Source organism: Biomphalaria glabrata, chromosome 7 (genome assembly GCF_947242115.1).
Source record: "Biomphalaria glabrata chromosome 7, xgBioGlab47.1, whole genome shotgun sequence".
Taxonomy (NCBI): Eukaryota; Metazoa; Mollusca; class Gastropoda; family Planorbidae; genus Biomphalaria; species Biomphalaria glabrata.
The window spans coordinates 35,265,706-35,284,664 of record NC_074717.1 but is presented as its reverse complement, the minus strand read 5'-3'; the positions used below and the strand labels follow the sequence as shown (position 1 = coordinate 35,284,664).

The following is an 18,959-nucleotide window of genomic DNA, read 5'->3' as shown; positions in this document are numbered from 1 at the left end:
TGCAAAGATCAGGATTTTTTGTGCTAGTAGTATTCAGGCGTGATTTTCTTTTTCCCTGTGAAGTGTGGATCTTAGTTGGCAGCAGTCTTGTCCGGCAGGACACTAAAGTATGATCAGTATCACAATCCGCGCTTTGGTAGCTACGTGTCAGCAGTATATTTCCAATGTCCTTTTTTCGTGTCAGTATCATATCCAGCTGGTGCCAGTGCCCAGACCTAGGGTACCTCCATGAGACACAGTGCTGTGGTTTTGTTCTGAAGTATGTGTTGGTAATGCAGAGCTTATGGTATGTGCAGAATTCAAGCAGTCTTTGTCCGTTCTCATTCATCTTTCCGATTCCAAAAAGCCCAAGACAGTCTGGCCAGGTAGTGTGATCTGATCCTACTCTGGCATTGAAGTCACCTAGAAGGATCATATGTTCTTTTTGAGGAATGTTTGCAATGGCTTCTTTGAGGTCTTCATAGAACTTGTCTTTGTCCTCCTGAAGCGAGCATAGTGTGGGGGCATAGGTACTAATTAGAGTGACTTTTCCAGATGCTGTCATCATACTTATGCTTAGTAGCCGTTCTGAGCCACCAACTGGAGGGACTATCATGGGAAGAAGACTGTTCTTGACAGCAAAGCCCACACCATGTATTCGAGTCTCATCCTGTGCTTTCCCTTTCCAAAAGAAAGTGTAGTCAGTCTCGCGGAGCATGCCGTTTTCGGCCAGTCGGGTTTCTTGCAGGGCTGCAATGTCAATATGTAGCCTTTTTAGCTCGTTGTTTATAACTGCCGTCTTCCTTGCATCGTCGATCTGCCTTAGATCATCAGTGAGACCAGGACACATTGTCCTGACATTCCAAGTGGCCAGTCGCATGACAGGGATTTTCTTTTTCAGTTTAATTTTTCTTCTTTTGTTGCTTGGTGCAAGTTTCCAGCCTACTTGTCGTTTTAAACTAAGCTCTAAGCACCCATTAGAGCAGGCAGGCTGTGGCGGATCAGCACCTAACTGACTGGGGGCTGCCCAGGTTGAGGCGGGCGGTAGCTGATCAGTGAGGCGCGAAGACCTCTCCCACCGTCAGAGACAACCCGTGGCGTCCATACATTACGCCAATCAAGTTGGACTTATAACCCGTAACTGTTGTCTCCCGTGTTGTTTTAGCCGCTTTGCAGCAGCACCAGAGTTTCCTCTCCGGGGCGCATTCCTGGGCCTTGGATAAAGGGGTCATGGGTGGCCCATGCGTCATGATCCCTCTCTCGACCTTGCTGATGTGATCCAAAGGAACGCATCGCATTACATTTGGCACCAACTCAGTTGCAGAAGCTGCCGGAGGGAATTTCGTAGCTGATACTCCCAACGCCTAAGGGGCTTCACTCCTGATTTCTCCTCGAGGTTGTCTCCTGAAGCCTCAGTACCGCAAGGCAGCGGGGGTTTGAAGTCAGAGTACCCCTCTCCTAGATGAACTGCCTTACTAGGCTGACGAGCTCCATCTGCCCGAAGCTCCCGGTTTTGTGGCGCCAGGTATCCGCCTTCACCCCTTCACCTGTTAGTAAGAGCAGTTTCGCCGGGCTTAATATCTAAGCCACACGAGCAGGCCAGGTGCTGGACTTAGTTGTCAGAGGCTATTTGAGACGCATGCCATTAGGAGTACTTTATAGACAATGGGAGCTTAACCCCATTGACACCCCTGGCCATGACAACCTTTGAAACCATAACAATAACAATACACAGAATTAAAACAGACAAAAAATGACAGTTGACAGTATTGACACACGTCTGTGGTTTTTAAGACACAAAATAACGTTGTACCAGAAGAGAACATTTGTTGACACTTTGGTGCATAGACAAACTTTGAAATCGCCATGGAGAGTGTGTTTTTGTTAGTGCGTGTGCGTGTGTGGTGGTGGTGGGGGGGGGGGGGAAGCAGTACATTCAAAGTACTGAACGGCTGACTATCCCCTTAAGGCTGGTCACCAATTAACAGCGGTCAGATAAAACGGAAACTGGCCGCTTGTCTAGCGCGCAATCTTGGTCAAACTAAATGACCACTAATGACCAGAGGCCCATGGCAAAAGTTTGGTAGGAAAAGGGGAGGACTAGGTTGCGTACTATTTTGTTTTATCTTGTTGATGTTTTTTAACATGTTGAAATCTTTGAAACTTATGTTTTATATTTTTCATTTATTTGAATGCATTGCAGAATATATATTTGTTGGAAAGACAGGGCCTGATCTACGGAAGTACAGTCTGCAAAGAGAACATAGTATCACCCTCAGAAAGGGCCTTAACACACCTAACAAAAGGGGCATAATAAACATTAAAATAAAGAATATTGATTAAACCTGCACGAGTTGTTATGTGTCATTACCATAAGCAAATATTTCTTTGTTATTATACTCGTTTGTTTGATACCAATGTGTCCAAACCTCTGCTGCCTTGCGGCTATACCCAAACACGGGAAAGGCTTCGGGAGACAATCCCGAGGAAAAATCAGGAGCTGGTGATCCTTAGGCAGATTGTGGCACACCGTGCTACAGCCTAGAAGAGCCTGCGGCGCTACTGATCCCAAAAAATAGGTGCCGGTACTCAGTGATTAGTTGCCGGTACTCAGTGATTAGGTGCCGGTACTCAGTGATTAGGTGCCGTTACTCAGTGAATGATTGCTTAACTTTTAACTACTAATAAATTAATATTAAACATTAAAATACAAGAAATGTAATAACTTTTTCCACACGTTCGAAAAGGTGCCGGTACGCCGTACCGGTGCGTACCGACACAAAAAAAAAAGCCCTGCTCTTAATAACTGACATTTTTTATGGGTGGAAAGCCATGTTCCATTATGATTCGTCTGCAACCTTGAAATATAAATACAAATAAGTCTTAATTAATCTTGCTTTTTAAAAAAACATTTAAATACTTTATGTGCGTAAATAAAATCAACTTCTACGACGCCAGATATCGCCCAGACATCATTATTCGTTAATACCCACAAGAGAATTAAGATGAAAGTACATGTTCATTTCTCTCTGTCTTTGCACTTTTTTCCTTCGGCTTTGATCCTTCCGCAAATATTCTGGTATTCTTGCGCCTCTCGTGACCTTGGTCTATTAAAAGATCGTCACAAACGCCTAATTGCCCTCAGTTTAATTATTGCAAAAAATTTTTATCTTTGACGTTGAAACTCAAGCTTGCATAATTATAAATTGCTAAGAAAAAATAATTAGGTTAAGCATTTCGTGCGAAATGAGGTCAGAGAATCCAAAATATTGCAAACTATTTCCTTGCTAATTATTATCTTTTATAATTTAATGATGTTCCAAGGTTATGGATTTTTTTTTTTAGTTTAGAAAATCGGAATTAATAAAATCTGTTAACATTTTTTTTTTATAATTGGGTAATCAGGAAAAAAAAAGTTAAAGGCCAAAGGAAAAAAAAAAAAGAATGCAACAAAAATGTTAGCAAAACTCATTGAAGTAAAAATGAAAATTCTTCTTGACGTGAGACATTTTGCAAAGTAAGCATTGTACGGCCAGAAGAGACACAGAGTTACAGAGGCGGACACCCATTGGGGAGAACTACTTTTGAACTACGTCGATGGAACTAAGACATTAGCCAATTGTGTGCTTTAGGTCCCAGTACTTTGCAATTGTACCTTGACTCTCTCATGTAGCAATAGTACATGGACTCTCTCATGTAGCAATAGTACCTGGACTCTCTCATGTAGCAATAGTACCTGGACTCTCTCATGTAGCAAAGGTCATTAAAACGAAACACATAACTGAGTGCAGTGGCGTAGCAACAGTGGCGTGAGGAGGGAGATAACGCCCGCCAATGGGGGCTCCCCGGGGCCCTTGATATAAAACATGTTTTAAAATTAAAAATAAACATAAAAATGTATGGACAGTAAGAATTCAAACTTATAAGCAAAAGTTTATCCTCCCAGGTGTATTTAAACAAACGTTTTTCGTTTTTTTGAAGACAATTCCTCCAGTACAAAGCTGATGACTTCTTGTAAGAGTGACTATCCTATACTCTTAATATGACAACATTAAAAGACAGATTCTAGTTTGGTGATAGGCCTATAGATCCAGACTTAGTAGATGGTGCGCAAAATGTTCCTGAAGGTCTAATTATTTCGTTCCCACTTATAACTTATAGATTACTTCAAACAAGAAGATAATTACGTCCAATGCTTTTCATGTGTCAATCTAGTCACGCGTGTTAATCAATGACTTAAACTCTGCTAATCCCTTTGTTTTCCTGGCTGATTCAGGCAACCCATTCTATTCTCTGATGGCACTGTGGAAGAAGGAGCACTTGTACGCATTAGTTCTAGCGATTGGAATAAGAAATGTGCCTCTATCTTTGTGTCTTTCCGAGTATTTCATAAGCTTTTGTTTTTCTATGTGTAAGTTATGGTTCAGTGTTTTATGTATTTTAGCTACTTTTCTTTTAATGCTTCTGTGCTGAAGGGTCTCTAAGTTGAGTTCCCTGTGTGGCCAATGAGCTAATAGTTCTTTTCACAAAACTATACCAAAACATTTACATTTCTAGGAAAATCTTTAGGTCTGTGTTTTGTCGATGAAGAATTTGTAAGCTGAATAGAGGAATTGTAAAAACTAATATCCTATTCAATTTCCAAATACTATAGAACACAATTGGCCCGCGCCAATCCACAAAGCACAGATTGAACGCGCATTGTAATAACGTCTAAAAAAAAAATTAACTCGCCATTGACTTTGTCAAGGTTATGAAGGTCACGGAGTCACGTGTCATAAAATATAACAATGTCATAGTGACTAAAAAAATGTAGCTAAGTTGTGAGTTGACACGGTGATACGTTCCATTCATAACTGATAATGTGTGCACTCGTCTGCAGGTGCCGCAGAGCATAAGAGTGGCCGCCCCCCTCCCCTCACCCGATTCACCGCTTCCTCATCACCTGGTTAGTAAACAGGGCCAACAATTTACTGGCCGCGGACAATGACATTAGAGGCCACAGTGTTGCAGAAATGACCCCAGAGTTACCTTTCTTTGTCTAACAAAAAACTAACGAAAGACTTAACTACCGGAACTCAACAATACACATTGCACACACACACACACATTGCAACGCACATTTTTTATGAAAACTTTTCACATTTTAAGGGTCGCTGTGAGAATAGAGGCTTGCCTAAAATAATTTTTGACTCAATTAGTAGAAGAGAGAGAGAGATAGAGAGGGGGGGGGGGGACAGCAATCATAAGGATAAGTCATGGCTAACAGGAAACATGTATGAAGCGAGCAATCAGTGAAGAAACTTGTCAGCTTATTTGCAATGTTTTAGGTATTCTATTTCAGAGTCAAGTCTCTTCGCACAAAGCAAACTAGAATGATGAAGTTAGGCGCTTATCAAGGTTTAAGGCCAAACAAACAATTCCTAGATCTAGTTCCCATCGGAGATTCGAGCCCTAGCCCTCTCGATAAGATAGTCAAGCTGTTTAAGCCACTCAGTATTATGTAAATAGTGCCCCCCCCCCCCCGCCTTTTTTCTTTTACATAATAATAAGTTTAGCGACGCATATCTAAAATTGAACAAATGTGTATCTAAATTAATACATTAAGCTTTTAAAAATATATTTATGTAAAAAAGAGTACATTTCGCTAGAAGGAACTGCAATGTGACGATGTGCAGACGTGACCTTCACCCCGAAGTCAATCAACTTTCCCCTTCCCGCCACAATTGAGTGATACTTTCTCACAGCCTTCACACACACGTGACCTGCGGCTATTGTGTCCAGTGTCCACCCTTGCAGGTTACTGAATGGAAGGACGCAGCATTGTGCAGTAGGTGATGTATATCCGCTTCCAGATAAAGGTTGAGCACCTGGGAAACGATTAATTGATATCTGATATCTTTATATATAAATATATACAAACCTTTTATTGAATTTCCTTGCCTTTCATACTGGTCTAGGATTTTTTTTTAAGTAAAACATTACAATTGGTAGCAATATTCACATATATTTAACAAAATCTAACTCACTACAATAACACAACCTTCCGGTCTTACGTTCGTCTCCCCCTTACTAAGACCAAATGACGACAATGCCACCTATGTTGCATCATTCACAACCAATCGCTAACCTCTTCCCACCGTCAACATAGAAATAAACACACACATAATCCATAACACTCCCCCCAGAAAAACAAACAAACCCGCATACAACATCATAGACCACTCAGTCACGCTTGCGTCACGCTAGACTGGGAGAGTACAGCTTGTCCAGCATGGGTCAATTTTAAAGTGATACTACCTCAGAGGAGACAGTTTAACGTCACACAAGACAAGGCTGTTCACTTCTTGCCCAGGATGGGGCACTGAGATTGCCATGTTTCTATTTCATTGAGATACCATCTAAGAAAGAAATTTTTAAAACTTACTTTGAATTCTTTCAAACAATAAAAGAAATAAAATAAGCTAAAATATAATTTATCCCAGCGCCTTTTCCTGTTAAAGTATTTATCAATAAGTGGATTCCGTAATACCTATTTTATTTATTAAAACATTTAGGTATTTAAAGTGTTTTCATTGAATTAAAACCAACCACCCGTTATAAATGCATGAAATAGAATATATAATTATTTATATACGGTCGTAAAATGAAGAAACATATAATATACATACTCTCCGAGAAGAGGCAGTTCAATTCTTATCATAATATTTCTGTTAACAATTTTGTTATTTCCCCAATAGGGTTTGTTGCTGAACATAAAAATTATATATGTGTCAGACGCGAATAGCCCAATTTTCAGTAAAAGAAATTACAAAAGTCATTTCTCTATAGAAGAAGTTAAGAAGGCTATATAAAATACAACCACAGACCTATATATACTACAATAAATATAGGGTTTTGATTGATAGTTACGATTTATTTAGGTAGGTGCTGTTTTACTATTACATACCAAGTATTAGAGTTTAGAAAAACCCAGGTTTGTTTTTTTGTGCAACGCTATTAGCTAACACCTCATATCATCTCTCCATTAGTATATTTAGATCTATAAGCTAATTCTAGTCTAGATCTATATATAAAAATCGAATAGATCTAGATAGTAATAGTATAGATTCTATCTTGAGACTAGATTGCCGAGTCTAGCCTATGCTATGCCCATAGTCAGTTTTTATTAGTAAAAAGTCTAGATTAGATACAGACATAAGACAGATCTAATAATACTGTAATACGTTTACTATACTCTACACTTAATCTACTAAACTAGAGATCTATCTATAGATCTATCTATAATCTAGTCAATCTAGATCTATACAATATTAATTATAATACTTCTACATATAATGATTTATTTAATAAGTTAGTACTTATACTTAGATCTATTATAGTTTATTAATAGATTTACTTTTCAATGCCTAGACCTAATAATAAAATGCGAATGATGTCTATAATGACTGTTATTTTGTTATAATAATAGGCCTACTAAATTTAGGTCTAGACTCTACTTAAATCTAGTCTAAAATAATGACTGTCTAAGACTCTAGATGATTGAGAAGTTCACATAGAGGTGTTTTTAATAATACGGCATGTCGGCTAAAAGTATATAAAGTGCTTTTTTTTTGTAAAAATAAAAAAGAGGCTCCGGTACTCAGTGATAGATGGCCTAACTTTCAACTAATAATAAATTAACAATTAACGTTGCATTACAAGAAAAGTAATCATTTTTCCCGACATTGAAAAAAGGTGCCGGTACCCCGTACCGGTGCGTACCGTCACAAAAATATATGTATATCTCAATCTTCTTTCATTTAATTTTTTTTTTGCGGGGTTATTGCTACTTAATACATTGATACCGGATCGATTTAAATAGGGCCTAAGTATACAAGCAGGATTTCGAGCATTGGATAAATTTATTTTTTAAGTACAAAGTTTTATGGAAGAGGCAGTATATTAGTTGTTTGAAGTTTTTAACTTCTTAAATTCAGACTAAAAATATCGAAGCCTACTTTTTTTACACTCATTTCTAAACAATTAGAAGAGATGGACTGACTCATAGTGTAGCTTGTGTACATCTGCAAAAACACAAACTCTCTTTGTAATCTTATCAGTTAGACTTTCAAAACTATTAAAAGAAAAACTTAGTGATTATTTTTACTGTATAATTCTATTATTATTCCTTTTTAGAATTAGGATATAAACAAAAATTTGCCATATGACTTTATCTAACAGAAAAAAAATTAAACTTAAGTCTATTTATGCGGTTATTTATAGTTACCTAGTAATATAAAATATATTGAACGTACATTCATCATAATGCAGCCATGCGATTTTTCATTTATAAACATAGCATTATTTAGGACCAATATTTTACAAAGGCTGCTTGGAGAAATTACCCATTAGGAGAAAAACGACCCCTTTACTCAAGAAAAATTTAAGAAACTAGAACAGACACAAAATAAACAGTGACATTCATAACAAAATAATATTCAAAATTGATTAGAGTAACACCTTTTTAAGTAATCATTTAAAGTTTAAAATCACTACAATTTTTTTCAACAATTATTTTGTGTATGAAATTGTGTATCGGAAAATGCCGGGTACATGAAATAAGCTAGTCCTAAAAAACAACACAGATCTTGGGTAAAATACTCATTAAATAAAGTACTGTAAATGTGTAGTTTCACGCGCTAGTTTCAGGTCTTTTCTTTTTATGGCCTCTATCGGGTTATATCCCAACTACCCGTATTTTTGTGCAGAATTTTTTTCTCTATTAGGTACACTTAAAATTATAGCATAATAATGTCAGTTTAATTTAAAAAGAGAACTGAAAAATACAAAGATATATAGGGAAAAAAGCAACTTCCGGCCCAATACTTTTTAATCAAAGAAACGAAACGGACTAGTCCAACAAGCCCTATTAAAATTATAATCTCTCTCTGTCTCTCTGTCTCCATTCCTCTGTCTCTTTTTCTCTCTGTCTCCTTTTTACATGCTACACATAATTTATCGAACGCGTTTAGTTTTCTTTAAGGAAAAACAAAGAAAGAAATCATTTTTTATGCTAGTAATAAGAAAACATTTTAAAAAGAACATTTGATAGCGAATATTTTGTGCTATATTACATTCGTATCTAGGGCACAAACTGAAGTCAAAGGCCCTTCGGACAATAAAGAGTTTTTTTTTTTTTTCAGAAGTAATGAATAAGTGATTCCATGATGGCCGCATGGTATGTTAACAATGAATTGAAATATTAGATGATTATTTCATGATATTCGTTTGGTCAGGATCTCACAGAATGAAATCTCCATGACAATCAGTTCATCCACTACTTTTGAATGTTAGCAACGTACTAACACTGAAACCTGCATTTTAGGTGCATGGCTTACCTAACAGATGACCAATGAGTTTACAGTAGTTTACACTTCGATTGCCACCTCTGAGTTTGTGGGGATACACTCATTTTGTATTCTTTGAAATATTGTCTTTCTTCAATGTTAAAGCTAATTATAGTTTTATACTATACTGCATTTTAAAATTGGGTATTACATTGGTATTAAAATTCCATATTCTCAATCAAATTAATTTTGCAAAAAAAAAAATAAATAAATAAAAATGAATATATTATTATTTTGGGGAGGGGGGGGGGAGATCCCTGTCCATTACTTCCGCCGGAAGTAAAGTCGAACATGGCTGTAGGACCAATATTTTCAGGAGGCGGCTACCGGCTTTGTGTTTTCTTCTCACGGCCGTCCAGCGTCGGGCATGTGCATTGATTGCAGTCGTCTGCTGAACAAAATTTCAGGTGTTTTTTTTTTAAAGCGATCCTTTTTCATAACCAATGCATAAAATTACGATGGGTGGGGCGTTGACCACTGCGGACTAGTATACGACCTCTGGGGTCAACACTAATTGCAGGGTGTGTTGACGAATGGTGGGTGCTAGGAGGGCGAATAGTTGGTGGGCATAAAACCTTGACGTGGTGTCGAGGACAAAAAAAGTATTTAAAACAGACATCACATGCATTCTCACATTCACACAATGAAGAGTGATGAGAACTACTTTTTTTTTTGTCTGAGCGGAGGTTGTTGACAATGAAAGCTGTAGTTAGGTTGAAGAGAGAGAGAGAAGGCAAGTAAACAGGAAGTAAAAGTGCGCCTCTGTGTGTGTGTATGTGTGGAGGGAGATGCATACATATCTATATGCTTATAGAGTGATTGATCAAGATTGAGTGAATACGTGGGAGAGTAAAAGATATAAGATAGAGAGAGAGAGAGAGAGAGAGAGAGGATGAGAGAGAAAGAGAGTGGCAGTTAAGTTATGGATTAGGGCTTCAAAAAAAAAAAAAAAAGAATGGATGTCGCTCCCAGGATTTCATTTATTTTCTTAAACACTGACACTTTTGGATGACACAAATAGAGACTTCACGACTCTCTTTTCACTCTTTCTCTCTCTTTTTCTTGCTCTTTCTCTTTATTCCTTTTTCTCTTTCCATTTCGTCTTTGTCTTTCTCTGTTTTTCTCTGTCTTTATATCTCTCCATTTCTATCTATCGCTCTTTCCCTCTCTCAATCTCTTATTTTCTTTTCCTCTCTTGAATACATTGTATAGGTCAGTGATGTCCAGCTTTATTTGGCCAGCGAGACACATCATCACATGCATGTAAAAAAAAAAAAAAGATATATAGACTTATAGAGTAGAACCAATGTTAATACAGACCCTTAGTTCTAACATTGCTTAATGGGCTGTTAGAATCGTATTAATTTGTATTATAGACTACAGCATAGAAATCAATCAAACCGAAATTTCTGGCTTTACTAATCAGTTTCAGTAGCATGTTTTTGGGGTGCACTTGATAAAATAAAACCCTAACCACATCCCAAAACACGAGAGTTAGTTCAGTTGCGGCACTAGTTATTAAGTTGTTACTTCTTCGTCGTAAACATTTCAGTTTTTAAATGTCAACAAAAACTGTTCTAAAACTTTTCTTCTGCTTGGCCAGCCCACTTGAACAACGTGTTCATGCTAGGTTTTTTTTTTTTTCAGGAACTTGTTGAACTCACAAATGTGTCAGCGCCTGTGATTTGATGCTCTGATAACAAGCATCCGATAAACAAAGACTAAGTATTTCACCTTCAACTATTAATCTATTGGACAGGTGGGGCACCATCCATGATCTGTCGACCGTCTTTGTCCATTCCTCTCTGTCTTTCGTCTTAACTAGAACCTCCTTCAACGAAAGTCCCGTCCAGTCTTAGATATTGTCTTCATATCTTCCTATTTCTGTTCCATTATCTGATCAGTAGAACACAGAATGGGTGAACAACTAAAGGAAACAACATTCATTTCAAATAAGTCATAATGTTCTTGCACTTTTCTATAACCTAAGCCTAACGGCCAATTAATAAATAAAAATGCACAAGTCTAGTAAATATAAACCATAAAAAAAAATAATTAAAAGAATTACTCTGACTTCCTGTCATTAGAAACAAAAAATTGACGAGATCATCGGACCAAACCAGACTAAAATAAATAAAAAAATATCTAGTGAATGTAGATTCTCCACGGCAGATAATGACGCAGCAATTAGAGCAGCAAATTATCTCCCATTCGTTTTTTCCGTCTCCACTCCGGTAATGCCAACAATTATCTGTTAAACCATTGAATACATTGCCATCAAAAAACGCGGGAATAAATTGTGATATAAATTGTTGTGAGGATTGTTGTGTAAATGATGCACGCGTAATTGTGTGCCGTCTACAGGAAGGTAGAGGAGTTCTTTTGCAAAAGTCAAATGTAGGTGGCAGCACAAATCGTTGCTTCGTATCTCAGCTTTCTACTTAGGCGTCCATGATTTAGTTTTGTCATGTGTTGCTGGAAAGGTTAAAAAACAAATTGGTTCGAAATGTGAGTTTGAACGTAACGGAGAGAGAGAGAGAGACAGACAGACAGACAGAGAGAGAGCAATACAGAAAGAAAAACAGACAGACAATGGCTAAGAAATAGGGTGAAAATAAGAGCATCAGAGTAATCAAAAAGATAGAGAAATTCAGGACAGATAGATAGATAGATACATAGATAGATAGATATTTTTTTGACCTAGCGACAATCAAGTGTGTGATGTTGCTTATTCAGGCTGTCTTGAAGTCAACTATGGATGACCGTTGGATTTCAACCAATTATTCTGCAATCGTTTGGGTGTAGATGTTCGGGTGTATTCCGTGTAGTTGAACAACAATACATACAGAATAAAACAACATCGATTGTAACGAGTGAAGAGATGTAGTCAACGCTGACGAACAATTTCACATAGATTTATTCTGATAAAAGGCCACAGTAGAAGTCTCTGTCACTAAACACGTCGTTACCCTGGAGTATTCTATCGCTAACTGATTTTCCGGTCTCTAACCCAACATATCCCAAACGTCACTAGTCCCATCCAATATGCGTCTTCTATGGTGCGTCGCTAAATAACTAACCTATATAAATAAGGTGTCTAACAGATTCCTCCCCCCCTTGAAAAAAAAATATGTCAATATTTTTCCACTACTGTCAAGTCTTACAAGGGCATTTTCAATTTAAGGGGAAGACAACAAACATAAAATCTTGACATCTTCATCTTGACTTGACAGTTCCTCATATTCATGTCAATGTTCATAACATTCCAGAATCATCTTCATTAGTAACCAGTTCATCATGAAAGAAAATGTGGCATCTTATGGGCACGTCATACATCACAAATGTTCTTCACTGGCAGTAATCTGATAAAATACAATATTTCAAAAAACAATTATAGACTTTATTTCCACATTCAATAAGTTTTTCCTTACTACCCTTTTATACGCTTTTGTCCATTTTTCTTTTATACTCACCCTTTTCCATAGAACTAACTTTCGTCAATGATATATGAAATGATTCACACAAAAAAAATATCCATACTTACTTTCAAATGCTTAACATCAAATTTACTTATCTCCCTTTTCCATAACATATAAATTGTGCCAATATATTAATATATATTACATAATCAATATAATCATAGTTTATTTACAAAATTATTTCATTTCAATGTCATTCTAGACAATAGATCAGCTACAATATTCACAGATCCACTAATAGCTTTCACTTCAAATTTATATTCCTGTAGTGCTAAAAACCATCTATATACACGACTGTTTTTCATGCTCTTTTGCTGTATATACTGAATAGGTTTATGATCAGTTAATAATATGAATTTCCTTCCTATTAGATAGCTCTCTAGCTTAGTAATTACCCATATTACAGCTAAGGCTTCTCGTTCAATGACACTATATTTTTTCTCTGCCTCTGACAATTTTCTACTTACATATAATATAGGATGTAAGTTATCATAGTTCTGCATTAGACAACCACCAATGGCATTACCAGATGCATCAGTTGTGACATAAAATATTTTGTCCTTATCGGGTAGTCTTAATATTAATTCATGACTAAAAACATCTTTAATTATGTCAATAGCTTTCACACATTCCTCATTACAGACTACTTTTTGAGGTTTTCCTTTTTTAAGTAAGTCATTTAATGGATTCACTATTTCTGCTAAGTTCTTTATAAACTTTCTGTAATAATTTACTATTCCTAATATGCTTTTAATTTGTCTTTTTGTTGTAGGTATTTCAATATTAAGTACTTTCTTTATGTTATCTTCAATAGGGCTAATCATGTTGTTATTTACTTTATGTCCTAAGAAAATTATTTCCTCCAATCCTATTTCTACTTTTTCTGCCTGAATTGTAAGTCCACTTTCTTTTATTATTTTGAACACTTCTTTTACATCTACCAAATGTTCCTCCCAACTATTATTAAAAATACATATGTCATCCAAATAGCAAATAACATTTTCTTTGTTTCCAATTATCATGTTCATCATTCTATTAAATGTGGCAGGTGCATTTACTAATCCAAAACTCATATAGTTCCATTGAAAAATACCATATGGTGTTACAAATGCTGTGTAAGGTTTTGCATTTTCTGTTAAAGGTATTTGCCAATAACCTTTAGTTAAATCCAATTTAGTAAAAAATTTTGCTCCATTTAATTTATGTAAAATATCCTCTATATTTGGCATTGGATATGGGTCAAATTCTGTGATGTTGTTAAGTTTCCTATAATCAATACATAACCGTATATCTCCATTCTTCTTTTTGGCTATCACAATTGGTGAAGCATAGGGAGATGTTGATGGTTCAATTATACCTGATTCTAGTAAATTGTCTATTTCTTTCTTTACTTTGTCTTGTAAATGTAGCGGTATTCTATATGGCTTAAGTTTGATAGGTTTTGGGTCTGTTACTTTAATGTCATGTTTAATAATATTTGTTTTTCCTGGTATGCTGGAAAAAATTTCGTTGTATTCCTGTATTATTTTAGTTATATCTTTTGACTTTTCCTTAGTTAAATTATTAAGATTAATCTTTTGCCAAGTTTGATTCTCTTTTGTTTCTATTACAGGTATTTCCTTAATATCATTTTCATTGTGATTTTCATTTGTTATTATCATCAAGCATTCTTCTCTTTCTGAAAATTTATTTTCTATTTCCTCCTGAATGTTTTGTATCAACTCATCTTCTCTATCATGATACAGTTTCAAATTATTTATGTGATATGTTTTAATTTTCCCATTTATTTCAATTTGATAGTTCACATCACTAATTTGTTTTATCACCTTAAATGGACCTTTCCATTGTTTACCAATTTTATTTTTCAGGTCATTTATTAATATTAATACATTGTTTCCTACTTCTAGTGTTTTCAATTGTCTTTTCTTATTTATATTCTCATGAGCACTTTGTTTGTACTTCTTATTGTTGTTATATGCTTGAGTCCATATTTCTTTCAATTCTGTTGTGATTGTTGTTTCACTGTCATTATTTACTTTATTCTCATTGTCTATTAGATTTTCTTTGAAAACATCTAATTCATCTCTGGGTTTTCTTCCATGTATTATTTCATATGGTGAAAATTGTGTTGCTTCATGGATGTTGTTTCTATGAGCAAATAGTACATAGTTAATGTAATGATCCCACTTGTTCTGATTATTCTGAATTATTTTTGTTAGTGATCTTTTTAGTGAACCACCATACCGTTCACATAAACCGTTACTCTCTGGGTGGTAAACCGAAGAGTATATGTGTTGTATATTATATTGTTTAGTCCATTTCTTAAATTGTTCTGACTTAAACTGAGATCCCTGATCACTCAATATAATTTTAGGTATACCATGTCTTGTAATTACTTTTTGAGTTATGGCATTAATGATATTTTCTGCACTTGTATTTGATAATGGGATTGCCTCTGGGTATCTACTAAACATGTCTATTACTGTTAGAATGTATTTGTTATTATTTTCAGTTTGAATTAAAGGACCTATTAAATCAATAGATACTTTCTGAAATGGTGCTGTAGGTTCATCCATTTCTTGAATGGGTGCTTTATTCACTAAGCTTTTGTTAGATCTCTTTTGACATATGTCACATGAGTTTATGTATTTATTGATTGTTGCTTTCATTTTGGGCCAAAATACTTGTTTTGACAAATTCCTATAACATCTCTTTACTCCCCTATGTGCTGCTAAATTATTATCATGTGTCATGATTAAAACATCTTTCCAATATTTCTGTGGTAAGACAAGTTGTTTTATTTTTCTGTTATCATTACTTGTTTGTCTAAATAATATTTTATTCTCTATACAAAATTTCTCCATTGGATTATTATTGTTTTTATCTGATATTCTTGAATATATTTTCCCAATAATATTGTCATTCATTTGTTCTAATGCAAATGTGGGTGTTGTTTCTTTTTCACTTTGAGATATTTGTGTTTCAAGACTATTTTGTGTTTCATTTTCTATCTCTCTTTCCTTAACATCTGTATTTTCTATTTGTATTACATTACTGGTTTCTTTTTCTTTATCATTACTTATTACATTTATTGTATTTTCCTGTTTCTCATCTTTTTTATCCATTGATCTTGTTATTACCATACTTGTTATATTTTGTGTTTCTATGTTTTCATGATTTTGTCTTATGTTTTTGTATTTGTTTTGCCAGTCTTCTAATTCTTTTCTTGAACATTCTTTAACTCCTTTTATGTTTCCTACTAACATATCATATCTCATTTCTGGTATTGCAATGCCATCACAATAACCAGTGAAAAATGGAGTTTCAATGTATACCCTTATAGCTTTAAATTCCCTTACCGTGCCATCTGCTAATTCTACTTTCCTAGTAAACCCTTTATACCAATGAGGTTTGACAAATTTAGTTTTTACTGCCAAAGTGTTACAACCTGAATCCCTGATTAATTCCACCGGAATTCTGTCTACAAACCCTGGGTACACTGCAAAATTGTTCCTATTTCCTTCCATGAAATATACCCTATCTGTACCTTTATTTTTGTATTCTCTACTGTAACTCCTATTTCTATAATTTCCCCTGTCATTCCTATCTCTACTCCTATATCTACTGTTATTTTGTTCATTGTATCTATTTCTACTTCCAGACCTACTATTCCCTCTTCTACAGTTAGCTGCTATATGACCTTTTCCTTGACATTTAAAACAGGTTATTTCACTATATTTTCTATTTCCACTATTTGATCTGTTTCTATTTCTACTTCTATCAACATTTTCTTTGGTGTATCCTATTAAATCTACTTTGCTCTTATCCCTATCAGAAAATGGTTTATTTGGATAGGCATTTTTGTATACTCTCATTATCTCTGTTATTTCATCTATAGTTTTTGGGTTTCTTTCTCTAATAAAAGATTGTAATTGAGGATCACATTTATTTACAAAGTTGTCCACTAGAATAAAAATTTTTAATCCTTCATAAGAGTTTGTCACTTTTTCTAATTTTACCCACTTATTGAAAAAATCCTTTTCCATATTAATAGTAGTTTGGGGTTCTATTCCTAATGATGGTATATTGTCAAAGTATTTCTTTCTAAAAGTTGTAGCATTATGACCATAGGCATTCAATAACTCTCTTTTTAAAACCTGATAGCTATCATCAATATGATGGTCATGATTTTGGCATATTGTTAGAGCTTGACCATGAACAAAGTCTATCAGTATTTCAGACCACTCTTCTTCTGGCATATTAAATGTAGACATTTTTGCCTCATATCTTTTCAGGAAATCACCAATGTCATCCTTCTGTTCATCAAAACTTTGTATTTTTCTCTTTAGCCATGTTTGTGAATTAGGGTTGTCTCTTTGTGTGGTATAATTATTTGAGTTATTTGTGTTATTTCCTTGTTCAGTTTGGGCTCTGGCTTGTGCTGCATCCAATCTCATCTTCTCCATTTTAGCTTCATGTTCTCTAATTTTTTCTCTCTCTTTGTCTTGCCTTTCTTGTTCCTCTTTTTGCTTCTCATATTCTTCCTTTCTGATCCTTTCTTGTCTCTCTATCTCTTGTCTTTGACGTTCTTCTTGTCGTTCTATCTCTTGTTTTTGACGTTCTTTTTCTTCCCTCACAACTTGCTGTACATAAGCTGCTAAGTCCTTTCCTTTTAACTCCATGGCCTTTCCATCCTGCATAGCTGTTTCCTTAACCTCCTTAAGGTCCACATATGATGATGTAGCCATTGTATTTTATTTTCACCCAAATTTATATATTTTTACTTAGCCTATATTGATTATGGCTATACTTTAAACTTATTTTATATTTAAGTTTTTTACACACTTTTATACAAGTTTTAAGTGTTATGTCTCTATCTATAGATTTAGTAAATGAGTAAATCTAGTCTGAGTTATATTCAGATCTGTATGTTAAATCTAGTATCACACAAATTTAAATCTAGTATATTATAGTATATATAATAGTACCATTTAGATCTAGTTATCAAGAGCACTATGACTATTAGATCTAGTATGAATAACTATGATCAATTTTAAAATTTGGTATGACTGAAGTGTCTAGAGTAAATTCAAAGACTGTCTAGAGTCTAGAGATCTACATCTAGAGTAGATAAGATAGATTTCTTAGATCCAATCCAGAAATTATGGTTCTATTTAACCGTATAAAACAAATATGTTTATACAATGTCAAATATATCTTCAACAAGATATATATATCTAGAATGTACTACCTTCATTCATCTTTTAATTAATAATATTCCCAAATTAGAGTCTAGATGATTAATTGTACCAAAGAGATGTACAAAATTTGTAGATCTATATTTAGCCAGACGACAGTGTTTGACTACATAGCCAGTTTCGGCATTATTCTCATGGCAAAATCATATTTGATTTTAACCGCTCAAACTAAAATTATTTTAGTCTGATTCACAGTAAAAGAATCCTACCTGTACTTTCTATCATTAAGTGAAAAAAATTACAGATCTAATTAAATTAATAAAATTAAATAATTTAAAATAATATACACAAATGAAATAATTAAATGAGACTATCGCTATGGGTTGGGATATGACAATATGGCACACAATGATAACGTCACGAAGTAACTAAGCAACAACGGATATGACGTTTACACAAACAAAACAATTACAATCCTAAACGTATAATATAGTTTTTCATCTAAATTATGTCTTCTACCCCGAACGGGTTTTAAGGCGCACCACCTGAATCTCAGGCTAACATACCAAATTTAGACAAAATCTATTTCTAAGGGCAATCTAAACATATACTAATAAGAAAAATGGCACTTAGCTTTTGATAAGAAAGATCCCTTTGTTCGGACTCCCGAATATGCTAGATCACAACAAATTCCACTGCCTCTCTTCCAGTTCTGACTCTGTTCTCCGGTGCTACCAGTGGATACAATCCGTGTCGAGTATCCCACGTAATGCCACAGATGTCTTGATATGCCACAGCAAAATGTTTCAGTTTCTTCGACGACTATTGATGACCGTATGTGTAGTTCCGACGACTTTGTGTACACAGTTACTGACGAATAGGTTAACGGTTCTTCTGGCGATGACTTGATTTGT

The 18,959-nt window shown here is 35.0% G+C and overlaps 1 long non-coding RNA gene across 1 annotated transcript; it reads right to left on the bottom strand.

Annotated features, from left to right (window-relative positions):
• Positions 1–12,267: 12,267 nt before the first annotated feature.
• On the bottom strand, positions 12,268–18,308 carry LOC129927409 (uncharacterized). The gene is made up of 2 exons (XR_008779020.1): positions 18,099–18,308; positions 12,268–12,730 (listed from the first exon to the last, which is right to left on the bottom strand). It is a non-coding gene; the product is annotated as an uncharacterized LOC129927409 (long non-coding RNA).
• Between the last annotated feature and the right edge of the window lie 651 nt (positions 18,309–18,959).